The sequence below is a fragment of the Mustela erminea genome, chromosome 6, assembly GCF_009829155.1.
Source record: "Mustela erminea isolate mMusErm1 chromosome 6, mMusErm1.Pri, whole genome shotgun sequence".
In the NCBI taxonomy this organism is placed as follows: Eukaryota; Metazoa; Chordata; class Mammalia; order Carnivora; family Mustelidae; genus Mustela; species Mustela erminea.
Genome location: NC_045619.1, coordinates 122976094 through 122993341, shown reverse-complemented (window position 1 = coordinate 122993341; position 17248 = coordinate 122976094).

Here is a 17248-nt window from a genome sequence, read left to right as displayed (position 1 = left end):
GAGCAATTCATTTACTCTTTCAGAGGAGTGTCTTTAGAAAATATTTAACTTGAGCAATTGCACCATTTCTGTATCTAGCTAGATGTGGATATTTATTGCCCTGTGCATACCATATTTAAACAATGTAAGCCTTTATGATCATGCTATCTCCTGAAAGAAAATTTTAAGAAACAAAGGGCAGGTACATAAATGAGGCAGGGGGCCAGGGGGAAGACCACAGTAAAGTACTAAGTAACGTTATAGCAATGTTCTGTATTAATTCCTGTGCTCACATCATCACATTCATATAATTTAGAACACCATTGTGGCGGCTAAAACTTATTCAAATATTTCAGGCCCAATTATTAGAATTTCTCTGTTAGCTCAAAATGTGAAGCCTTAGTTAATCGAATAGAAACCTTGTATTGCTTGTTTAGATAAATTGAGTATCACAGGCTTTTTTAAGACTTTATTTCAGAGAGAGAGAGAGCAGGAGTGGGAGATGGTGGGGGAGGAATTTGGATAAGCAGACTACCTGCTCAGCAGGAAGCCTGTCATGGGCTCAATCCCAGGATCCTGGGATCATGATCTGAGCCAAAGGGAGACAATTAACTGACTGAGCCACCCCGGTACCCAAGAACTACAGGATTTTAAAAGTTGAAGCGATATTGGAGGTCATTGTTTTACAAATTACATTACTTGGGCCTAAAGAAGTTAAGGGTATTTATGAGAAAATACAGCAATGTGGTATTGGGAACTAGAATTCAAATTTCCTATTACTGCCAAGGGCAGTGTTCTCTCTTCTATAGCACACCGATCCTCTTGTCAATTCATTTTAATTTGTTTCTACAACTGAAACATAATTTCAGAATGCATATTCAAAATGAACAGTATACTGAAGTTTAGGACACACTGATGTATTCATAATAAAATTCTATGAAGCTGCATAATCACAGAAATTATATGAAGTTGAATATTCAAAATATTCTTTTATATGTGATTTCTTAAAGGCATATCAGAGTTCTTTTTCAACTACATTCTTTTCATTTCTGCAATGTAACAGCAAGAAACAAGACACCCCATGAGACTATATGAAGCAATTGGGGAAGGTAGAGTGAAAAACAGGACCATAGATCAGGGATAGGAGTGCCTCCAAACATTTCATAAAAACATTAGGAAAGTAATAATTTCCCCATATTCTAGAAAAAAGATATATACATATAAAATATATAATAATAAATAATAATAGAAATATTATATATAAACCTATATATATATATATGGGTTTAAAGTATGGGCATTTAGCAACTTTTGTATCAACATGGATGGGACTGGAGGAGGTTATGCTGACTGAAATAAGTCAATCAGAGAGAATCAATTATCATATGGTTTCATTTACTTGTGGAGCATAAGGAATAACACGGAGGACATTGGGAGATGAAGAGAAGTGAGTTGGGGGAAATCGGAGGGGAAGATGAACCATGAAAGACTGTGGACGCTGAGGGTTTTGGAAGGGAGGGGGGTGGGGGTCGGGTGAGCCTGGTGGTGGGTATTAAGGAGGGCACGTATTGCATGGAGCACTGAGTGTGGTGCATAAACAATGAATCTTGGAACACTGAAAAAAAAATAAAATTACCCCAAAATATAAATAAATAAATAAAGTATGGGCATTCAGGATCCCAGGAGGAAAATCCATAATTTTGCCCAGTCATTGAGCCCTCCACATAATCCGGCTTTTCATTGCTCTGTGCTTTACTCCAGTTTCAAAAATATTTCTTCTCCTTACTTCTATTTTATAAATGAATATTAATCAATACCTAACCTACTTCTCTTCTGTATATGTCTTTTAAATGTTGATTATCCTCATAGTTCCATGTTAATCCTTCTCTCTGCTCAGATTATACTTTTTTTCCCCCTAGGCTTTTTCTTCTCTCTCATGATTCTGAGCATTATCTATATCTTGCCCCAAAGCCGTATCTGAAGTCCTGACAGGCTATGTTCCTCAAATCGATACTGCAAGTCCTCTTTCTGAGCATGCATGCGTGCACACACACACACAGCCCACACAGATGGACACCCCAAATCTCCAAAACTAAACTCTCCTACCTTTCCCGCACCCAGCCAACCAGCTCATGTTTCAATGAAGGCCACTTTCTTCCATCCCACACTGGGAAACTAGACAGTGTTCTTGGACTGCTCTCACTCCCTCTACCTAACAATCATCTAGTCTTCCATATTCTATATTTCAGTCAAAGACTACCAATTCTCATCTCAGCAACACCCCAAACAGGATTTTGCGGCTACCCACACTCATTTCCCATCCTTCAGTCAGTCATCATTTTAAAGCACAAGTGTCTTCCTATGTAAGTTCCTCTGAAATTAATATAACTGTCATATTCCTTAGCATGACTTACAAACAGCTTGCCTTTCCAGGTTCATTGTTACGCCCTCCCTCCCACTATTACTGAATTATTGGGCGGGCAGCTTTCTGAACACGCCATCTTTTGACTTGAGATCTGAAATCTTTTCCCCACTCCAATTACCAGTTAGGAAATTAACACTAATTTTTCTTTATTTTTCAACTTCAGGGACTTTCTGTTCCCAGTCATCTTAGTACCTACGGCTCTGGAATGGTCATTGTTTACTTCAGTGGTGCCTCCACTGGTCTGTAAGAATAAAGCAGGATGGTGACTTTTTCACTGTTGTATCCTCAGTTACTAGTACAGTTCCTGGCAGATCATAGTTACTCAATAATAATTGCGAACTGAATGGAATTAATGAGATATTGACAATCATTTTTAATTTTGCGAGGCGCATATAAATAAATGCAATAAAGACGTGAAATTTTGAAATTCCACTATATGAAAGATATATAATTCTTGTGTTTAATGTTGCTTTTCCATTTCCCAAGGGGAGAGAGAGGTACAGGCCTGCAATTATGGGAGGAGGGAAGGAAGGTAGGAAGGAAGGAAGAGAGTAAAAAACAAAGAGAGAAATAAAGAAGGAGGAAGAGAAAGAAGACAAGCCGGGAAGAGGGAAGAGAAGCAAGAGTGCAAAGAGACCTGCAAACCCTGGAACATTTCTTTTATATCCTGATTCTGAATTCAGGTTCCATAACATTCTATATGTTCACTGTTTTCCATTAAGAAAAAAAAATTACATATTTTGTTGCTGTCATAGCTGTTTAGTGCCCCCATTTCAGCTGGGAAACGCCTTTATTAACTGTTACTGCCTACTAAAAATAACGTTACCGTATACTGTTTCAAGTGGTATTCATCATTTAGACTAGAAATGAACTGAAATCACAGAAAGTAAATCAATATAACCCAGTAGCAGAATATTTTATAAGACAAATCCATATTTTGTTGCCAAAAAACAAAATTATTTTCAACTGATAATTTCTTTATCATTTTTATCTCTGCATGCACTGAAAGGAACAAGGATTAAATAGATAATGATAGCAACTAGGGTTCTCTTTAGGGTTTTCTGAGGAAGAAAAAGATGCCTTGTAGATCCCAATGTTCTAACACTGTGCTAGGTTTTTCATATATATATTGTCTCACTATGTCCAAAATACCATCTTGTGCTATTCTCCACTTTTCCTTTAAAAATCTTTACTCAGTTGCCCAAGATCCCATGAGTATTAAATGATGGAGCTTGGATATGACCCAAGATAGAAAAAAAAAAACCAGATAATTTTAATTGAATTATATTGCCAATAATTTTCATGAGGCATTTAAAAATCTCTGAGACTTCCAAAGAGCAAAATATTCAAAAGTGACAGAACAAATTCATCTTCAAGTAGACACATTGTTTTATCTTTCTTTTTAAAAGACCAAACACTATTTATGTTAGACACTGGGAATAGGGTCAGGAAGACAGGAGAGATACAGTGAAGAATAAGACAGTGTCCAGGTTTAAAAGAATGTACAACTTGAGAAAGGAGATATAAGACACTTACAAAACATGTACACATGCTGCTTCTAGTTTGGCAAAAACAGTGGGTTTTTATTGTCTATAAAAATATAGAAGTCCCAACTTTCAAACTATAAAAATGTTAGATGTGTTAAGAAGTGGAACATAAAATGCTTTTAAATATAGAGCTGAGTCCCAAGGCAGCAAAATGTAAAGCAAATCCCAAGAATTGAAAGGGAGATGGGAGAAAGTGAAGCCAACATAACAGATAGTTTATTACTGAATGACCACCCTGAGAAATATTTTAAGAACTAGTCCAAGGCCCCAGTGGTTTGATTGTCTGAATCTTGATATCAGCTCAGGTCTTATCTCATGGTTGTGTGTTCAAGCCCCACATTGGGATCTATGCTGGACATGGAGCCTATTGGAACAAAACCAAAACCAAAACAAACAAACAAACAAAAAACAATTCCAGAATTAATTAAAAAAAAGATACAAGAATGTGAGGAGAGACTGAAGCTATAATGCAGATAAAAGCAACCCAGATTCTTAGTCTTGAAAGTGGAACTGAGAAAGGTAATAAAAGAATTTAGATCTGTATAAGATAAGGAATTAGAACTGACCTCTTGGGGCGCCTGGGTGGCTCAGTGGGTTAAAGCCTCTGCCTTCGGCTCAGGTCATGATCCCAGGGTCCTGGGATCGAGCCCCACGTCGGCCTCTCTGCTCAGCGGGGAGCCAGCTTCCCTTCCTCTCTCTGTCTGCCTCTCTGTCTACTTGTAATCTCTGTCTGTCAAATAAATAAATAAAATATTTTTTAAAAAAAACAAACTGACGTCTTTGCATAAAGCCAGAGGAAGACTTTGCTAGGTAAAAAAATTCCTGGCACCTTCATAAGGCCATATCAGAATTCCCATAGATTATGATAATCAAAATAAGGACTCACAGTGATAAATTAACTGGCAAATGACAAACACATCTCGATGATTCAGAGCTAGCACAAATAATCAAATGAAATAGGGCACAAATAGATACCCAAGGATTTTACTCATTTAGCATGATGTGATAATGAATATAAAAAATTTATGTATCAAATATATAAAAGATTAAATTTTTAAAATAAGCACAAAGAAGAAGAATCCAGGCATGGTTTTGTAAAAGTGACCATGAAAACATAACCATTCAAAATGAAAACAATGTAGGTGGTATAAATAGAAAAAAAAAAGTGCATACAGAATTCAATGAATTGGAGGATATTTAAGAGAAAATACATAAAATGCAATAAAGAGATGTATAAAAATATGGAAAAAATATAGTTTAAGAACCTGGAAGATAAATGATAGGGTCCAATGCATGACTGAATGAACCATATAGGGGAGATAAAAAATAGTGAGAGGCAGTATTGAAATGAAAATTTTTCAGAAGTGAAAAAGTCATGAACTCTAAGAATCAGGGTGCAGGGTAAATTAAAAATATAATAAGCTAGATACTTTGTAATTAAGCTGAAGAATTCCAAAGAGAAGTGAAGTTCTTCAAATCCATTAGAGAGACAAAACATATCTATAAAGGCATATTATTCAATTTAGCATTAACTTTTCAACAGCAACAATATAAGCAAATAAGATAGTGGCCTAAGCTGCAAATGTAAGGGGGAGGAGTCAAGATGGCGAAGAAGTAGCAGGCTGAGACTACTTCAGCTAGCCGGAGATCAGCTAGATAGCTTATCTAGAGATTGCAAACACCTGAAAATCCATCGGCAGATCGAAGAGAAGAAGAACAGCAATTCTGGAAACAGAAAAACAACCACTTTCTGAAAGGTAGGACCGGCGGAGAAGTGAATCCAAAGCGACGGGAAGATGGACCCCAGGGGGAGGGGCCGGCTCCCGGCAAGGGGCGGAGCAACGGCACACAAAATCAGGACTTTTAAAAGTCTGTTCCGCTGAGGGACATCGCTCCAGAGGCTAAACCGGGGAGAAGCCCAAGCGGGGTCAGCGTGGCCCAGGTCCCGCAGGGTCACAGAAGGATCGGGGGTGTCTGAGTGTCGCAGAGCTTGCGGATATTGGAACGGGAAAGCCGGCTACAGAGACAGAGCCGACAGTAAGCTCACAGCTCGGGGTTACCTTGAACTGGTCGCAGGCTTGGTGAGCTCGGAGCGCGGCCGGAGGTCAGGCAGACGGGAGTAACTGGGCGCTGTTCTCTGAGGGCGCACTGAGGAGTGGGGCCCTGGGCTCTCGGCTCCTCCGGGCCGGAGACGAGGAGGCCGCCATTTGTATTCCCGTCCTCCGGAACTCTACGGAAAGCGCTCAGGGAACAAAAACTCCTGAAAGCAAACCCGAGCGGATTACTCACCCCGGCCCCGGGTAAGGGCGGTGCAATTCCGCCTGGGGCAAAGACACTTGAAAATCACTACAACAGGCCCCTCCCCCAGAAGATCATCAAGAAATCCAGCCGAGACCAAGTTCACCTACCAAGGAGTGCGGTTTCAATACCAAGGAGAGCAGCAGAATTCCAGAGGAGGAGAAAGCAAAGCATGGAACTCATGGCTTTTTCCCTGTGATTTTTTTTAGTCTTGCAGTTAATTTAATCTTTTTCTTTTTCATTTTTTGTTTTTTTTCTCGCCTTCTGGTAAAATTTTTTTTTAACTTTTACCTTTTTCTTTTTTAACGTTTTTTAACCAGTTCATCATCTAATATATATATTTTTTCTTTTTTATATTTTTCTTATTTGTTTTTTTTTAATTCTTTTCATTTTTTTTCTTTTTTCTTTTTTTTTTCATTCTTCCTTTTTGAACCTCTTTTTATCCCCTTTCTCCCCCCTCACAATTTGGGGTCTCTTCTAATTTGGTTAAAGCATATATTCCTGGGATTGTTGCCACCCGTTTAGTATTTTACTTGCTCCTTCATATACTCTTACCTGGACAAAATGACAAGACGGAAAAATTCAACACAAAAAAAAGAACAAGAGGCAGTACCGAAGGCTAGGGACCTAATCAATACAGACATTGGTAATATGTCAGATCTAGAGTTCAGAATGACAATTCTCAAGGTTCTAGCTGGGCTCGAAAAAGGCATGGAAGATATTAGAGAAACCCTCTCGAGAGATATAAAAGCCCTTTCTGGAGAAATAAAAGAACTAAAATCTAACCAAGTTGAAATCAAAAAAGCTATTAATGAGGTGCAATCAAAAATGGAGGCTCTCACTGCTAGGATAAATGAGGCAGAAGAAAGAATGAGTGATATAGAAGACCAAATGACAGAGAATAAAGAAGCTGAGCAAAAGAGGGACAAACAGCTACTGGACCACGAGGGGAGAATTCGAGAGATAAGTGACACCATAAGACGAAACAACATTAGAATAATTGGGATTCCAGAAGAAGAAGAAACAGAGAGGGGAGCAGAAGGTATACTGGAGAGAATTATTGGGGAGAATTTCCCCAATATGGCAAAGGGAACGAGCATCAAAATTCAGGAGGTTCAGAGAACGCCCCTCAAAATCAATAGGAATAGGCCCACACCCCGTCACCTAATAGTAAAATTTACAAGTCTCAGTGACAAAGAGAAAATCCTGAAAGCAGCCCGGGAAAAAAAGTCTGTAACATACAATGCTAAAAATATTAGATTGGCAGCTGACTTATCCACAGAGACCTGGCAGGCCAGAAAGAGCTGCCATGATATTTTCAGAGCACTAAACGAGAAAAACATGCAGCCAAGAATACTATATCCAGCCAGGTTATCATTGAAAATAGAAGGAGAGATTAAAAGCTTCCAGGACAAACAAAAACTGAAAGAATTTGCAAACACCAAACCAGCTCTACAGGAAATATTGAAAGGGGTCCTCTAAGCAAAGAGAGAGCCTACAAGTGGTAGATCAGAAAGGAACAGAGACCATATATAGTAACAGTCACCTTACAGGCAATACAATGGCACTAAATTCATATCTCTCAATAGTTACCATGAATGTTAATGGGCTGAATGCCCCTGTCAAAAGACACAGGCTATCAGAATGGATAAAAAAACAAAACCCATCTATATGTTGCCTCCAAGAAACTCATTTTAACCTCGAAGGCACCTCCAGATTTAAAGTGAGGGGGTGGAAAAGAATTTACCATGCTAATGGACATCAGAAGAAAGCAGGAGTGGCAATCCTTATATCAGATCAATTAGATTTTAAGCCAAAGACTATAATAAGAGATGAGGAAGGACACTATATCATACTCAAAGGGTCTGTCCAAAAAGAAGATCTAACAATTTTAAATATCTATGCCCCCAACGTGGGAGCAGCCAACTATATAAACCAATTAATAACAAAATCAAAGAAACACATCAACAATAATACAATAATAGTAGGGGATTTTAACACTCCCCTCACTGAAATGGACAGATCATCCAAGCAAAAGATCAGCAAGGAAATAAAGGCCTTAAACGACAACTGGACCAGATGGACATCACAGATATATTCAGAACATTTCATCCCAAAGCAACAGAATACACATTCTTCTCTAGTGCACCTGGAACATTCTCCAGAATAGATCACATCCTCGGTCCTAAATCAGGACTCAACCGGTATCAAAAGATTGGGATCATTCCCTGCATATTTTCAGACCACAATGCTCTAAAGCTAGAACTCAACCACAAAAGGAAGTTTGAAAAGAACCCAAATACATGGAGACTAAACAGCATCCTTCTAAAGAATGAATGCGTCAACCGGGAAATTAAAGAAGAATTGAAAAAAATCATGGAAACAAATGATAATGAAAATACAACGGTTCAAAATCTGTGGGACACAACAAAGGCAGTCCTGAGAGGAAAATATATAGCGGTACAAGCCTTTCTCAAGAAACAAGAAAGGTCTCAGGTACACAACCTAACCCTACACCTAAAGGAGCTGGAGAAAGAACAAGAAAGAAACCCTAAGCCCAGCAGGAGAAGAGAAATCATAAAGATCAGAGCAGAAATCAATGAAATAGAAACCAAAAAAACAATAGAACAAATCAACGAAACTAGGAGCTGGTTCTTTGAAAGAATTAATAAAATTGATAAACCCCTGGCCAGACTTATCAAAAAGAAAAGAGAAAGGACCCAAATAAATAAAATCATGAATGAAAGAGGAGAGATCACAACTAACACCAAAGAAATACAAACTATTATAAGAACATACTATAAGCAACTCTACGCCAATAAATTTGACAATCTGGAAGAAATGGATGCATTCCTACAAACATATAAACTACCACAACTGAACCAGGAAGAAATAGAAAGCCTGAACAGACCCATAACCAGTAAGGAGATTGAAACAGTCATTAAAAATCTCCAAACAAACAAAAGCCCAGGGCCAGACGGCTTCCCGGGGGAATTCTACCAAACATTTAAAGAAGAACTAATTCCTATTCTCCTGAAACTGTTCCAAAAAATAGAAATGGAAGGAAAACTTCCAAACTCATTTTATGAGGCCAGCATCACCTTGATCCCAAAACCAGACAAGGATCCCACCAAAAAAGAGAGCTATAGACCAATATCCTTGATGAACACAGATGCGAAAATACTCAACAAAATACTAGCCAATAGGATTCAACAGTACATTAAAAAGATTATTCACCACGACCAAGTGGGATTTATTCCAGGGCTGCAAGGTTGGTTCAACATCCGCAAATCAGTCAATGTGATACAACACATCAATAAAAGAAAGAACAAGAACCATATGATACTCTCAATAGATGCTGAAAAAGCATTTGACAAAGTACAGCATCCCTTCCTGATCAAAACTCTTCAAAGTGTAGGGATAGAGGGCACATACCTCAATATCATCAAAGCCATCTATGATAAACCCACCGCAAATATCATTCTCAATGGAGAAAAACTGAAAGCTTTTCCGCTAAGGTCAGGAACACAGCAGGGATGTCCATTATCACCACTGCTATTCAACATAGTACTAGAGGTCCTAGCCTCAGCAATCAGACAACAAAAGGAAATTAAAGGCATCCAAATCGGCAAAGAAGAAGTCAAATTATCACTCTTCACAGATGATATGATACTATATGTGGAAAACCCAAAAGACTCCACTCCAAAACTGCTAGAACTTATACAGGAATTCAGTAAAGTGTCAGGATATAAAATCAATGCACAGAAATCAGTTGCATTTCTCTACACCAACAGCAAGACAGAAGAAAGAGAAATTAAGGAGTCAATCCCATTTACAATTGCATCCAAAACCATAAGATACCTAGGAATAAACCTAACCAAAGAGACACAGAATCTATACTCAGAAAACTATAAAGTACTCATGAAAGAAATTGAGGAAGACACAAAGAAATGGAAAAATGTTCCATGCTCCTGGATTGGAAGAATAAATATTGTGAAAATGTCTATGCTACCTAAAGCAATCTACACATTTAATGCAATTCCTATCAAAGTACCATCCATCTTTTTCAAAGAAATGGAACAAATAATTCTAAAATTTATATGGAACCAGAAAAGACCTCGAATAGCCAAAGGGATATTGAAAAAGAAAGCCAACGTTGGTGGCATCACAATTCCGGACTTCAAGCTCTATTGCAAAGCTGTCATCATCAAGACAGCATGGTACTGGCACAAAAACAGACACATAGATCAATGGAACAGAATAGAGAGCCCAGAAATAGACCCTCAACTCTACGGTCAACTAATCTTCGACAAAGCAGGAAAGAATGTCCAATGGAAAAAAGACAGCCTCTTCAATAAATGGTGCTGGGAAAATTGGACAGCCACATGCAGAAAAATGAAATTGGACCATTTCCTTACACCACACACAAAAATAGACTCAAAATGGATGAAGGACCTCAATGTGCGAAAGGAATCCATCAAAATCCTTGAGGAGAACACAGGCAGCAACCTCTTGGACCTCAGCCGCAGCAACATCTTCCTAGGAACAACGCCAAAGGCAAGGGAAGCAAGGGAAAAAATGAACTATTGGGATTTCATCAAGATCAAAAGCTTTTGCACAGCAAAGGAAACAGTTAACAAAATCAAAAGACAACTGACAGAATGGGAGAAGATATTTGCAAATGACATATCAGATAAAGGACTAGTGTCCAGAATCTATAAAGAACTTAGCAAACTCAACACCCAAAGAACAAATAATCCAATCAAGAAATGGGCAGAGGACATGAACAGACATTTCTGCAAAGAAGACATCCAGATGGCCAACAGACACATGAAAAAGTGCTCCATATCACTCGGCATCAGGGAAATACAAATCAAAACCACAATGAGATATCACCTCACACCAGTCAGAATGGCTAAAATAAACAAGTCAGGAAATGACAGATGCTAGCGAGGATGCGGAGAAAGGGGAACCCTCCTACACTGTTGGTGGGAATGCAAGCTGGTGCAGCCACTCTGGAAAACAGCATGGAGGTTCCTCAAAATGTTGAAAATAGAACTGCCCTATGACCCAGCAATTGCACTATTGGGTATTTACCCTAAGGATACAAACGTAGTGATCCAAAGGGGCACATGCACCCGAATGTTTATAGCAGCAATGTCCACAATAGCCAAACTATGGAAAGAACCTAGATGTCCATCAACAGATGAATGGATCAAGAAGATGTGGTATATATACACAATGGAATACTATGCAGCCATCAAAAGAAATGAAATCTTGCCATTTGCGACAACATGGATGGAACTAGAGCGTATCATGCTTAGCGAAATAAGTCAAGCAGAGAAAGACAACTATCATATGATCTCCCTGATATGAGGAAGTGGTGATGCAACATGGGGGCTTAAGTGGGTAGGAGAAGAATAAATGAAACAAGATGGGATTGCGAGGGAGACAAACCATAAGTGACTTTTAATCTCACAAAACAAACTGAGGGTTGCTGGGGGGAGGGGGTTTGGGAGAAGGGGGTGGGATTATGGACATTGGGGAGGGTATGTGCTTTGGTGAGTGCTGTGAAGTGTGTAAACCTGGTGATTCACAGACCTGTACCCCTGGGGATAGAGTATTATGCCTCCATCAGAAAGGATGAATACCCAACTTTTGTAGCAACATGGACGGGACTGGAAGAGATTATGCTGAGTGAAATAAGTCAAGCAGAGAGAGTCAATTATCATATGGTTTCACTTATTTGTGGAGCATAACAAATAGCATGGAGGACATGGGGACTTAGAGTGGAGAAGGGAGTTGGGGGAAATTGGAAGGGGAGGTGAACCATGAGAGACTATGGACTCTGAAAAACAATCTGAGGGTTTTGAAAGGACGGGGGGTGGGAGGTTGGGGTACCAGGTGGTGGGTATTATAGAGAGCACGGATTGCATGGAGCACGGGGTGTGGTGCAAAAATAATGAATACTGTTATGCTGGAAATTAAAAAAATAAATAAATAAAAATAAAAAATAAAAAAAAATAAAAAAAAAAAAAATAGACTCAAAATGGATGAAGGACCTCAATGTGCGAAAGGAATCCATCAAAATCCTTGAGGAGAACACAGGCAGCAACCTCTTGGACCTCAGCCGCAGCAACATCTTCCTAGGAACAACGCCAAAGGCAAGGGAAGCAAGGGAAAAAATGAACTATTGGGATTTCATCAAGATCAAAAGCTTTTGCACAGCAAAGGAAACAGTTAACAAAATCAAAAGACAACTGACAGAATGGGAGAAGATATTTGCAAACGACATATCAGATAAAGGACTAGTGTCCAGAATCTATAAAGAACTTAGCAAACTCAACACCCAAAGAATAAATAATCCAATCAAGAAATGGGCAGAGGACATGAACAGACATTTCTGCAAAGAAGACATCCAGATGGCCAACAGACACATGAAAAAGTGCTCCACATCACTCGGCATCAGGGAAATACAAATCAAAACCACAATGAGATATCACCTCACACCAATCAGAATGGCTAAAATCAACAAGTCAGGAAATGACAGATGCTGGCGAGGATGCGGAGAAAGGGGAACCCTCCTACACTGTTGGTGGGAATGCAAGCTGGTGCAGCCACTCTGGAAAACAGCATGGAGGTTCCTCAAAATGTTGAAAATAGAACTGCCCTATGACCCAGCAATTGCACTATTGGGTATTTACCCTAAGGATACAAACGTAGTGATCCAAAGGGGCACGTGCACCCGAATGTTTATAGCAGCGATGTCCACAATAGCCAAACTATGGAAAGAACCTAAATGTCCATCAACAGATGAATGGATCAAGAAGATGTGGTATATATACACAATGGAATACTATGCAGCCATCAAAAGAAATGAAATCTTGCCATTTGCGACAACATGGATGGAACTAGAGCGTATCATGCTTAGCGAAATAAGTCAAGCGGAGAAAGACAACTATCATATGATCTCCCTGATATGAGGAAGTGATGATGCAACATGGGGGCTTAAGTGGGTAGGAGAAGAATAAATGAAACAAGATGGGATTGGGAGGGAGACAAACCATAAGTGACTCTTAATCTCACAAAACAAACTGAGGGTTGCTGGGGGGAGGGGGTTTGGGAGAAGGGGGTGGGATTATGGACATTGAGGAGGGTATGTGCTTTGGTGAGTGCTGTGAAGTGTGTAAACCTGGTGATTCACAGACCTGTACCCCTGGGGATAAAAACATATGTTTATAAAAAATAAAAAATTAAAAAAAATTGTTAAGCTGCAAATGTAAGATAATGGAATAATGTTTTCATAGTGATTAAAAAAAAACCCACAGTGAACTTAGATTTAATGGCGACCTGAATGAGTATTCAGAGTAGGGGATAAGATAATTTTGAAATGGTTAAAAAATGAGGGAGTTTGGTTTTGACAGACCCTAAGTAATGGATATATTCTAAATTCTGCACCCAACAAGAATACATGGAAATAAAATACTAGTTCATAAAACTAATTTCAATATATTTTAAAGACTTGGTATCACCCAGATGACTTTCTCTGCTGGCAATGACCTTCAGTGGAAAATCACAAAACAGAAAAGAAATTTATTTTTTAGTGAAACTTTTATACATATATATAATTAATTTGTTAATTATATATAATTTATATTTTATATATAAATATTTTACATATTTATATATAATTAATAAAATATATTTTATGTATAATTAATATATTAATTATATTAATTAATATAATATATTACTGATATATTGTATTATTAATTTATTAATATATTAAGTAATGTGTTAATTATATATAACATATTATGTATTATATATTATATAAATTCATATATATATATTCATTCATTCAGGTTGCCGTTAAATCTACGTTCACTGTATTATTATATGTAATATATAATACATAATATATCATATATAATTAATATATTAATTATACATAAAATATGTATATAAAATATATGTCATATATAAAAATATATTTTTATATATAAAAATAATATAATATATATTTTATATTATATTTACATATTAAATCTATATATTAAAATATATTTTATATATAAATATATAATGTGTATATAAAATATATATTTATATATAATTAATAAAATATATAATATATAATCAATAAAAATAATTTTATGCATAATTAATATATTAATTATATATAACTATATATAAAATTATATATAATATATTATATGTAAATTATATGTAACTATATATAAAATAGATTTATATATATAAAATATAAATATATATATAATATAAATATAAATAAGATATATACATTTTTACATATAAATATATATTTATATAATTCATATATAATATATAAAAATCTATTTTATATATAATTCATATATTAATTGTATGTAAAATATATATTGCCGTTTCATTTATAATTAATTATATATAATTATATATTAATTAATTGAATACATATTAATATATAATTAATATATTAATTATATATAAAATATATATTGCCATATCATTTATGGCTATATTGCATATATCATTGCCATATTATGCATTTATATATACATATAAATGATAAATGATATGGCATTGTTAACAGATGCCCTGGAAGTGTGAGCCATCTTCTTGTGACATTTATCTGAGACCGCAGGCCCTACTCAATTCTGGTCTTGTATACACTGCTTCCACTGATGACCGAATGCTGTTGCTTAGCACTCTCAAATTACATCACATTCAACTTATGTCAAGCAGCTCAAGTTGCAGGGTCATTATTTCATGGTCAGGAATTTAGTCTTAAATGATGCCCAGTAGCTATTTCTCAGTAGGAAAAAATACCTACTTGCTGGCTTTACTCTAAAATGATCCAGACCTATAAATGTGATTCTCTGACAGAGTTGGACATACTCTTATCAAGCAGACTAAATGTCCACAGATCCTTGGGCTGAAGCCTTAACAAACTCAAGAACACTGCCTCGTATTAGATACCAGACAGCTTTAGGCTTTGCTTCTGAAGCTTTCTTCAGAAACTCCAATAAGCCAACTAGGTTTTCTTTATTTTTCTTAGAAGCTTAAGATGCAAGACAAGGCAAATTTTCTCTCACTTGGAGAGTTATCTTTCTTTATTCCAAATAACTTCATGAATGCATTCAAAGTCTGTATACCCATGGGGTTTATTACCCAACCTCTGCCATATATGAACTTCTCCAAAGTATTGTAAAAATCTGCTAACCTGTGGTTACCAAATTCTGTCAGATTATTGCCATGTCTGTAGTGAGTGAGCAAGATGTCCTACCCAATAGTAAGACAATCCAGGCATCTACAGACCATACATGATCCGGTGCGAGTGAGTTGATTGTGATCTGAAACACACAATGAAGGCATATGTTGTCCTCTTGACAGAAAACAAAATATTTCTAGAGTTCTCTGCTTATTGGAATAGAAAATACAAATACAGTTTGCCTGGGGGGCGGGTAGGGACATGATGTTGGTTATGGACATTGGGGAAGGTATGTGCTATAGTTATAGTGAGTGCTGTGAAGTGTGTAAATGTGGCGATTCACAAACCTGTACCCTTGGGACTAATAATACATTATATGTTAATAAAAAATAAAAAAAATTTAGAGTTACAGAGAGGTTTTGCTGATTTGCTCAGTAAAGAAACTATAACTGGAAGAGCTCTGCTATCAGCATCCTAAACTGGTTATACTTTCAATAACAAACCATTATTTTCCAAGACTCAACCACTCTCACAAAGGACAAAAAGGCAGGTCAAGTTAATTGACAGGAATTGGTGCCGATGGTGGCACCCATCTCCGCAATTCCCCCAGAGATGGGATTTCCCTTTGTTTAGTCTTACCTATGAAGAATGAGCAGGACTGGCTAATATCCTTCAAAAGCCAGACTTTCAATGTTGGCCCTTGGCTGGCATCTGGGATTACCAGTTCCAACCATTCTGACTGATTAAGAGTAGCTCACTATACCTAAGTGGTTTGTGCAAACAAAAATCTAGTTTACGCTGCACACCTGCTTTCTTTCCGTGAGTCTAGAATTTTAATATCAACCAGGCAGAAACGATCTACATGACTAACCACCAATAAAAAATCCAAGGCACTGAGTATCTTAGGATCTCCCCTGGTTGTTACAAATCTTTGCTGTATTAAGTGTGTCCTGCATGACTCCACCAAGAGAAGACTCTGGAAGTGTGCCCCTGGTTTCCCCTAGACATTGCCGCATGCACCTTTTCCCATTATTGATCTTGCTCTGTCTCCTTTCACTGTAATAAATCTTTGCCATGAGCACAACTATATGTTGAGTCTTGTGAGTCCCCCTGGCAAATCACTGAACCTGGGGATAGTTTTGAGGGCGTCCTGACACCCTCCCATAATGGAACTCATTTAATGGATCAGGAGTCAGTGTGAAGATACTACCAAATACTGAGTACATCTGTGCCAATTAGCCATTCACCAGTAGAACAGCAACCACAGAATGGTTTTGTAGAATCTGTGAGCCACTGAGAAGTGGACTTGGACCTACATTCCATTCATCACCTAAACTTCTTATATCCCACCTCTGACCAATAGAATCATGGTGATTTTCCTAATATCCAGGGATTAATATCAGCATAGAACCAGCATCTGAGTATTTCCCATTTTTCCAGTGAACCATTACCATTAAACCACATAGGCACCTGACCCAGAAGAGGTTTTTCTGTGGTTTTTATACCAAGCCATGTAGGATTTTCCTACATCTTTTATTGCAGTGGATCTCAAATTCCACTAGCCACCACCAAAGTCCCTAGAGTACCTGGCTTTGCTGACCACTATAATAATATTACAGTAATCATGCTACCCTTGCCTCTAACAATTACATTTTGTTACTGACCAGCATCTTTTTGTTAAATTTTTTAATTTTTAATTTTTTAATTTTTTATAAACATATAATATATTTTTATCCCCAGGGGTACAGGTCTGTGAATCGCCCAGTTTACACACTTCACAGCACT